General features: G+C 34.7%; 1 protein-coding gene and 1 long non-coding RNA gene across 3 annotated transcripts in view; both read left to right on the top strand.

The window, feature by feature from the left end:
* PPP2R3A (protein phosphatase 2 regulatory subunit B'', alpha) overlaps positions 1 to 10,933 on the top strand; it is a 117,834-nt gene that overhangs the window by 94,271 nt on the left and 12,630 nt on the right. The gene's annotated exons all lie outside the window — the stretch shown is intronic.
* Positions 765 to 2,205, top strand: LOC107182484. The gene is made up of 2 exons (XR_001513200.1): positions 765 to 1,191; positions 1,386 to 2,205. It is a non-coding gene; the product is annotated as an uncharacterized LOC107182484 (long non-coding RNA).

The following is a 10,933-nucleotide window of genomic DNA, read 5'->3' on the forward strand; positions in this document are numbered from 1 at the left end:
AACCTGCTGAATTATTGAGATCAAAACAGTATCTAAACAAGAAAATAGCTGAATAGCTCAAATTTGTGTCCGAGAAACAATCCATCAAATACCATGAACAACTAAGGTAACATGGGAGCACTTAAAGACAATGAAAAGCCTCCAGAAGCCATGGAAGACTGTCACTTAAATGATAGAGAATTTAAGACTGCAGTTGTGAAGAAGCTCAGTGAGTTATAAGAGAACTCAGAAAGGCAGTTCAATGACCTCAAAAATAAAATTAATGAACATCAGGAGTACTTTACCAAAAAGATTAAAACTATCAAAAAGAACCAAACAGAAAATCTGGAGATGAAGAACTTAATTGCTTAAGAGAGAATTAGCAAACACGAAGACAGAAACTAGAAGGAAGAAGAGTGTTTAAAAATGAAAGAACTCTATGAGAACTATCTGACTCCGTCAGAAAGAGGAACATAAGGATAATAGATATACCAGAAGGAGAAGAGAGGGAGAAGGGAACAAAGAGCTTACCCAAAGAAATAATTGATGAGAACTTCCCTAGCCTATAGAACGAACTGGACTTTTGAAATAAAGGAAGCTAACAGAACAACTAATTTTATCAACCCAGAAATATCTTCTCCAAAACACATTTTATTCAAACTATCAAAAATTAATGACAAAGCCCTGGCCGAGTGGCTCAGTTGGTTGGAGCATCTTCCCATACACCAAAAGGTTGTGGATTGATTCCTGGTCAGGTGCATTCAGGAGGTAACCAACAAATCGATGTCTCTCTCTTTCCTTCTCTCTCAAATCAAAAAACATATTCCTGGTGAGGATAAAAAAATTTTAATGACAAAGAATTCTCAAGGCAGCCAAAGGAAACCCTATTATATTATCATCTTTCAATGGAAACATTATAAGCCAGGAGAAAGTGGAAGGAAATATTCAAAATATTGAAAGGAACTGTCAGCCAAGGATAATATATCCAGCAAAATTGTCCTTTAGCTATGAAGAAAAATAAAGGCTTTCCCAGACAAACAAAAGCTGAGAGAATCTACTGCAAGACCTACTTTACAAGAAATTTTTAAAGGAGCTCTTCTACCAAAAACCAAAAAAACGAAGTATATAAAACTGAGTACAATGACTATCAGAAGTAGGAAATTGCAACTCTACTTCAGAATAAGATATTAAACACTTAATTTAAACATAAAGGTTAGCCAAAACTGGTTTGGCTCAGTGGATGGAGCGTAGGCCTGCGGACTGAGGGGTCCCAGGTTCGATTCCGGTCAAGGGCATGTACCTGGGTTGCGATGATGTTTCTCTCTCATCGATGTTTCTGACTCGCTATCTCTCTCCCTTCCTCTCTATAAGAAATCAATAAAATATATTTTAAAAAAAACATAAAGGTTAAATGAAGGGGATGTCATTAAAAAATAACTAGCTACTGCAATTTGGTACAATATAAAAAGAGATAATTTGTGACAACAAATTCATGAAAGGGGAGAAGGAAAGGACTGACCATTCACAAGGGAATGAAGATAAGATGCAATCAGAAGAAAAAGGACTACTGTATGTATGAGGCACTTTACATGAGGCTAATGGTAAACACACACAAAAAGTCAGAGCTGAGACACAAAACCTAAAAAAAGAAAACAGAAAAAAAAATCACAGAAAACTACCAAACTGACATAGCAGACATAATCACAAGAGAAAGAAACAATGGAGATAAGAGCAACCAGAAAACAAAAAACAAAATGGATATAGTAAGTCCTCATATATCAATAGTTACCCTTAATGTAAATGGACTGAACCCCAATCAAAAATCACAAAGTAGCAGAATAGATTAAAAAGCAAGCTCCAACTATAAGTTGCCTGCAGGAGACTCCTCTCAACTTCACAGACAAACATGGGCTCAAAGTGAAGAGGTGGAAGATGATATTACATAAATGAAAAAGACTCAAATCAGAAATGAAGAGAAGTTAGAATGGACACCACGAAAATAAAAGGATTACATGAGAATTCTATGAAAGACTATATGCCATGAAATTTGATAGGCTAGAAGAAATGGACAAATTATTTGAAGTATACAACCTTCCTAGGAGGAAAATCTAAATAGGACCATCACTAGTAGGAAATTGAAACAGTAATTACAAAAAAAAACCAAAAAACTGACAATGAACAAAAGTTCAAAGTCATTTGGTTTCACTGGTGAAGTCTACCAAACATTAAAAAAAGATTTTTAATATTGCCCAGCTGGTGTAGCTCCATGCTTGAGAATCAATCTATGAACCAGGAAGTCACAGTTGGATTCCTGGTCAGGGAACATGTCAGGGTTATGGGCTTGATACCCAGAGGGCATGCAGGAAGCAGCCAATCAATTATTCTCTCTCATCATTAATGTTTCTATCCCTCTCCCTTCCTCTCTGAAGTTAATAAAGTATATATTTTTTAAAGATTTAATACTAATCCTTATTAACCTCTTCCAAAAAATTGGACAAGAAGGAATACTCCTAACTCATATTACAAAGCTAACATTACCCTGGTACCAGAACCAGGCAAAAATAACTCACCCCAAAAAAAGAAAATTTCAAGCCAGTAGCTCTAGTTTACATGGATGCAAAAATGCTAAACCAAATACTAGCAAATTGAATACAATATATTAAAAGGATCATACATCACAATCAAGTGGGGTTCATTCCAGAGATGCAAGGATGGTTCAGCATCCACAAATCAATCAATGTGATATACCACATTAACAGAGTAAAAGATAAAAATCATATGATCCTATCAATGCATGTAGGAAAAATATTTGACAAGATACAATATCCATTTATGATAAAATCATACTCGATTGGGGAAAAACCAAAGATCAGGAGCAAGATAAGGGTGCCCATTCTTACCACTGTTATTAAATATAGTACTGGAAGGCCTAGCCAGAGCAATTAGACAAGAAAAAGAAATAAAAGGCATCCAAACTGGGAATGAAGAAGTAAAACTGTTACTACTTACAGATGACATAATTCTAGATATAGAAAACCCTGAAGAGTCCACCAAAAAGCTATTGGAAGAAATAAGTAAATACAGTCAAGTTGCAGGATACAAACTCATTATACAAAAATCTGTTGCATAAAGAAAAATGAAGAAAACAATCCCAATACAATCATGACAAAAAGAATAAAATGCCTAGGAATAAACTTAAAGGAAGTGAAAGACCTGTACACTGAAAACTATAAGACATAGTTGAAAGAAATTGAAGAAGATATAAAGAAATGGAAAGCTGGCAGCAAAATCTCAGACATCTCTCATAGCAGTATGTTTACAGATATATCTCCTAAGGCAGAGAAACTAAGGAGAAAATAAACAAATGGGACTACATCAAAATAAAAAAGCTGCACAGCAAATAAACCATCAACAAAACAAAAAGAGAGCCCATTGTATGGGACAGCATATTTGGCAATGATACAACTGATAAAGGGTTAATATCCAAAATTTACAGGGAACTCATACAACTTAACAAAAGGAAGACAAATAATCCAATTTAAAAATGGGCAAAGGACTTAAATAGACACTTCTTCAAAGAGGACATACAGATGGCCAAGAGACATGAAAAAATGCTCAAAGTCACTATCTGAGAGATGCAAATCAAAATGACAATGAGGTACCATCTCACATCTGTCAGAATGGCTACCATCAACAAATCAACAAATGACAAGTGCTGGCGAGGATGTGGAGAAAAGGGAACCTTCGTGCACTGCTGGTGGGAATACAGTGCAGCCATTATGGAAAACAGTATGGAGTTTCCTCAAAAATTTAAATATGGAACTGCCATTTGACCCAGTGATACCACCTATGTGTATATATCCTAAGAAACCCAAAGCACCAATTAGAAGAATGTATGCACCCCTATGTTCATAGCAGCACAATTTACATAACTAAGATCTGGAAACAGCCCAGGTGCCCATCAGTAGATGAGTGGATAAAAGGTTTGGTACATTTATACTATGGAATACTATGCAGCAGTAAAAAAGAAGAATCTTTTACCCTTTGAGACAGCATGGAGGGACCTGAGAAGGACCGACTATGTGCCAGGCACTGCAGAGGTACTCGGTGTGTCACTGAGCAATGCAGACCGGATTCTGTTCTTGGAGCTTACTCATACTTTCAACAATAAACAATTATTTTTTTAAAATAAAAGAAATGAGAGAGCTGTTCTGTGTTCATGGATTGGAAGAATTAAAATGTTATAAAGATTTAATGTAATTCTTATCAAAATCCCAATGGTATTTTTCACAGAATAAAAGAAAACAAAATAACCCCTCAAATCTGTATAGAACCACCAAGACCCCGAACAGCCAGTGCAATCCTGAGAAGAAACAGAACAAAACTGGAGGTATCTCACTCCCTGATGTCAAATTATACTATAAAGCTACAGTAATCAAAACAGTATGGCATTGGCAGAAAAACAGATACACAGACCAATGCAACATAATTGAGAGTCTATAAATAAACCTATGCATATGTGCAACTAATTTTCAACAAAGGTGCCCAAAACACACAATGTTAAAAAAGAAAGTCTTTTTAATAAATAGTGTTGGGAAAACTGGAAAGCCACCTGCAAAACAATGAACTCTCTGACACTATATATAAAAATTAACTCAAAATGGATTAAAGACTTAAATATAAGACCTGAAACAAAATACATAAAAGAAAATATAGGCAAAAAACATATGGACGTTGGCCTCAGGCATTTTTGTGAACTTGACCCAAAAGACAAGGGAAGTAAAAGCAAAAACAAATGAATGAGACTACATCAACCTAAAATGCTTCTGCTCAGCAAAAGAAACCATCAAAAAAAACAAAGAAAAAAAAAGGCAACTAACAAAATGGTTGATATTTGCAAATGATACCTCTGATAAGGAGCTAATATATAAAGAACTCATACAACTCAACAAAATATGAATAGACACTTAACCAAGGAAGACATACAACAAATATAGGAAAATATGCTCAACATCACTAGTTATAAGGGGAAGTAAATCAAAACCACAATGAGAGATCACCTCACACGTTAGAATGGCTATTTTCTATAAGACAAGAAATAACAAGTATTGGAGATGTAGAGAAAAGGTAACCTTTATACATCGTTGTTTGGAGTGTAGGTTACTGCAGCCACTATGGAAATAGTATGGAAATTCTCCAAGAAATTAAGAATAGAGCTACCATATGACCCAGCAAGCCCTCTTCTGGGTATCTATCCCCCCCCCAAAAAAAAAATTTATGAAAACACATATTCATAAAGATATATGTGCCCCTGTGTTCACTACAGCATTATTTACAATAACCAAGACATGGAAACCTAAGCGCCCATCATCAGATGATTGGATAAAGATGTGGTACACATATACAATGGAGTACTGCTTAGCCATAAAAAATATGAAATATTGCCATTTGCAACAACCGGGATGGATCTTGAAAGCATTATGCTAAGTGAAATAAGTCAGACGAAAAAGGACAAGAACCACGTGATTTCATTCGTGTGTGGGATGTAAAACAAAAGCAACAAACTCATAATACAGACAACAGAATGGTGGTTAACCAGAGGGAAAGGGATTGGCAGAACAAAGAGGGTCAAATTCATGGTAATGGAAAGTAGACTAGACTTTGAATGGTGAGCACACAGTAGTGTGTACAAATGTCATATTATAAAGTTGTATACCTGAAACTTATATAATGTTATTAACCCATGTTGCCCTTTAATAAATTTAGTTTAAAAAAGAAATAATAATGAGCAATCAATCCATTTCAATGTAGAAAGGATATTTATCAGAACCATAATTATTATGGGGAAAATAATGTAACTAAAGCTGGTGTAGAGAGGAAGAAGAAATATATATGTAACAACCTAGAAATAACTATTTAACTGAATTAGGATGTACAGAGGAAGAAGAAAATATGTGTTGAGTTTAATTAGCAAGGCCTCCACAGATACCTTCTGAAGCTGATAAGTTTAGAGTTTAATAGTATTAATTAAGCCCTGACCAGTTTGGCTCAGTGGATGGAGCATTGGCCTGTAGACTGAAGGGTCCCGGGTTCAAATAATAATATTAAAATAATCACTTGAAAAACAAAAGCCTTACTCTATTCTAATTCAATCAGAAAAAAAACTGTACATACAAAATAAAAACAGGCCACACATCGTAAACTAAAAAATGAGAAAAGACAAGTATTTTTAGATCAGTGAAAAGAAATGGAATAAACTCACTTTTTAAAAGAAAAGGGTTCAACTGTGGAATGACAGCAAAGGTTGAATAAATAAAGAATGAGCACACACAAAAACTGTCCGAATAACATCAGATTTTTGAAGCAAAACTCTAAAAATTATTTGCAGTCATAATAAACTATTCCCTGAAAATAGATAAAATACCTTTATCCATAGACCATTTACTAAATACATACTAGGCCATAAACAAAACATCAGTGGATTTCTAAAAAGTAATAACAATACAGGCCAGCTTTTCATCTCAAGGAGTTCAATTTAAAGCATACTGTCATTTTCCATTTCTTAAACCATAAAAATAAAAAATACAGAACACCACTTAAAGAAGAGAAACTTTCCATGGAAAGAAAGTAGATGGGATCAGATTGAAGAGGGAACCAGAGCTTATGTTCTATGCGGAGGGTGCAGAAGATAATTACTACAGATAAAGAGAGCAGCATTTAAGGATATCTATACCATAATTTGATTGAGACCAAGAGCAAGAGGGAGACCAGAAGCATCCAGCTAGGCCAAATCCTAAACAGTCATGTGTCACTTACCAATGGGGATATGTTCAGAAAAATTCACCCTTAGGCCATTTCATCATTGTGCAAACATCACAGACTGTACTTACACAAATCTAGATGCTATAGCAAGCTTACACACCTAGACCATATGGTACAGCCTATTGCTCCTAGGCTCCAAGACTCTACAGTCTATTATGGTACTGAATAAGCAATTGAAATAAAATGGCAATTATTTTTGTGTCTAAACATAAAAAAGTTACCACAGCAACATGGCTTAAAAGATAAAGTGTGTTTGTACGCACATGCTTTGGGGGAGCAAGGGAAAAGCTGTGGAGGGAGGCACCATCTGAGGGAGGAGACATGAGGAGGGAGAGAGGAAGGATGAGAAGGAAGGAAGAGAGAGAAATGGAGAGCAGAGATTAAGAGAGCTAGGAAGCTAAAGCTTGAAATAAGAAATAAAAGGAGGAATGGGAGGAGATGAATATTGGGGGCGGGCATGGAACTGAGAGGAAGGAGAGATAAATAGAAATGGAGAAGGGAAGTGAGCTTGTGCGCACGATGTTAGCCGAGGTAGGAATGGGGATGGTTCTTGGGCTGCCTTCCTCCCAGCCCATTCCTCTTGCTCCCTTGCCAACTCCAGCCCCAGCCAAGGTTAGGCACATACTGAGCCTCTTCTATTTAAACCCCCCAAAGCTAGCAGCAGTAAATTCAACATCAGTAATCAGGTCTAGCCTTTTCTTTCAACATCAATCAAACTTTTTGCTTATAATCCATTATAATTTTATGGGACCATCATCATATACGCTGACCTCGTTAAGTGATGCATGACTGTATATCCTAATCCTACCCCTAAAGGAAAGACAAAAGCAGTGTGTGTGAGATCTTGGAGCAGAGAAAGCACAGCTACTAAAATATATTCACAGCAGCAGCATGGCCTAATCCACCCCGGTTCTCATTGAAAACACTAGCAATTCCACACTGCCCTCTTGTAAGCAGCCAGTGCAAACAGAGGCTGCAGTCTATCCTCAACTACATAGAATAGTAGACAAATATGAAATTGTTGACAAATACCAATAAAATACTCAACAAATGCAAGAACTTTCACCCTTGAAAGGAGACTCACTACAGCAACAGAACAAGGCATCAAAATGAGTGTATTTACTATTTTTAGTGAGATAAGAGAATATATTGCATTCTTGAAGCAAGACTGGCCAATTTCTAGGAAATGAAAAGAAAAATATTTAAATGAAAAAACCATAATCGTGTGCCTCCTGCACACCTCCTACTGGGGATATGCCCGCAGCCAAGGTACATGCTTTTGACAGGAATCAAATCTGGGACCTTTCAGTCCACAGGCCAGCACTCTATCCACTGAGCCAAACTGGTTAGGGCCAGTTAAAAAGTTATTGATCTGGCCTAGTAAGTGTGGTTGTGGGGTAAGAAATCCTCATAGGAATCAGTAGAAATAACACCCAGATAAGTCCCAGAATTGTATCTTTTTAAACAAAAATATATACATAAACAGTTATCAGCTCACTTTTTTTTCTGGCCAGGTAGCAAATACATTAGACTTTGCAGGTCTGTCACAACTGCTTAGCTCTGCCATTGTAGTGTGAAAGTAGGAAAGATAAGCTTTATTTAAGCAAAAGAATATGGCTGTGTTCCAATAAAATTTTAATCATAGACACTGAGATATTATCTTCATATCATTTTCACATGTCATGAAATATTCTTCTTTTGATATTTTTTCAAACTTAAAAAGGTGAAACCATTGGCTGTACAAGACAGATTTGACCCACAAACTGTAGTTTGCCAATCCCGTACTAGAATGAAATTTGAGAACATAAAAGATAGAGAACTGAAAACCTATCAGAAAGAAAAAAGAGATTACCCGCAAAATGAATACAAAAACAAGTAGAGCATGACCATTTAAATACTGCAAAGAAAATAACTTAGAACCTAGAACTCTGTTCCTATTTAAATGTAACAGCCAGATAAGGATATTGTCAGACATTCAGAGATGTGAAAAGCTTACTACACACAAACTATCTCTGAAAGAAATATTAAAGGATATTCTTCAGCAAGAAGGCAAATGGATCCTAGAGGAATACTAGGATGCAAGAAGCAATCATGAGCAACAAAATTAGTAAAACTTATTCTTAGAACTAGGTAAGTATTGATCACAGATACCTCTAACACAGTGGTTCTCAACCTTCTGGCCCTTTAAATACAGTTCCTCATGTTGTGACCCAACCATAAAATTATTTTCGTTGCTACTTCATAACTGTAACGTTGCTACTGTTATGAATCATAATGTAAATATCTGATATGCAGGATGGTCTTAGGCGACCCCTGTGAAAGGGTCTTTTGACCGTCAAAGGGGTCGCGACCCACAGGTTGAGAACCACTGCTCTAACATAAGAGAGTAGAAAGAGGCCAGAGAAATATGCTGAGTCTTTATGAGAATGGAGAATATAGATGCTGATAGAATTATATTTCTCTAAGAATGGCTAGAGTTAAAGTGTGTTTTAAAAATTTAAGATCAATCACTAAAAGAAAAAAAATAAAATAGAAAAATTTCTAATCATATTTAGAAAAAGGTAGTTAATTATTAACTAGTAAAGAAATGAGTTAAGAAAATACAAATTACAACCTTTTTAAAATCAGGAATGAAAACATTATACAGGGTGGGGGAAAAGTAGATTTATAGTTGTTTGTATGGAAAATAATACAATAATTAATAAATCATACAAGAATAAACTGTTTCACGTACGCACAATGACAGACCTACTTTTGACACACCCTGTATTTAGTAAAATCTCTGGGATATGAACAAGGGAAAATCATAACCTGTATACTGAAGTAAATGAACAAGGCTATCCTCTGAAGTTGCATTAAAAAGGATGACAAAACAGAACCAAATAAAGTACATAGAAGGAAGAAGTTAAAAAAACTTTATTTAAACAAAAATAAATCTATTAATTTATACACACATGCAGCATACTGTGTGCCAAGCACTACTCAATATTTTAATTCACTTGGGTGCTCACAAAAAAAAAACGTATTTTGTAGATGCTATTGTCCCCATTTTACAGGTATGAAAACTGGACTACAGATTTGTCAAATCTACCAATATATAAAAGTCGTTTTTTGCCCAAGACTGCAACTGGTTCAGCTTTACAAAAGATCTGTCATTAATAGATTAAAAGAGGGGGGGGAAATATGACAAAATTTAATGTATTTTCTAGTTTGGAAAAAATCTTAAAACTAAGCAAACTTAAGAAGTATACCTTCTAAACAGTTAAATGTTATTAATCCTATCCCCCAGAAACAACCAGTTAAAAATATAATAGGAAAAAATCCTATTGTAATATTAAGAAAAAACGTGACTTGAAAAATATATATGAAGAAAATATAAAATTTCATCAAAAAATATAAAGACCATTTGCCATGTTAAAATAAATTTACCAATTATCCCCCAAAACATGTGTGGAGCTTGATAAACTAATTCTAAACTTCACATGGAACAATAAATACATAAGAATAGCAATGAGTTTTGAAAAGAAACAAAGTTATTATGGGGTGTGAAAGAGAGTTAGCATTTAATTACTAGAAAGCCATAGTAATTAAACCCAGTATCATTTCCATGCATAAACAGGAAATATATGCATAGCAATATAGTCTATAAAGATGGTGTATTAAATGTGTCAAAAGAAGATCAATTATTCAATAAAAGGTTGGCTCTTTGTGTTGAGGTAAAAAATATACATGTTAAACTAATATCTTCAAGAATATAAATAGACTTTGAAAGCATAAAGGTAATAGAAATTTATAAGGAAATTATAAATTCAAGTATACTAGAATTTATAAATTGACAAATTTTGCATCACAAAAAAAGGCAAACAAACTGGGTTGGATCATATAACCAATAGTGATCGTTTATGTAACACTTATTCTTCAAAATCAATAGTAATAACATGAATATTGACAAATTCTAAAACAGTCAAAAGACATAAATTTCACTCAGGAAATAAACATGAATATTCTTACTTCATCAACAGTTAAAATATATGGTCAGATATAACAGTTTTAACTGTATATGTGGCTAACAACAAAGGCCCAAAACACATGTAACAAATTGCCTATTTGTACTATTCCTATTGAAAATAGG

Source organism: Myotis davidii, unplaced genomic scaffold, assembly GCF_000327345.1.
Source record: "Myotis davidii unplaced genomic scaffold, ASM32734v1 scaffold415, whole genome shotgun sequence".
In the NCBI taxonomy this organism is placed as follows: domain Eukaryota; kingdom Metazoa; phylum Chordata; class Mammalia; order Chiroptera; family Vespertilionidae; genus Myotis; species Myotis davidii.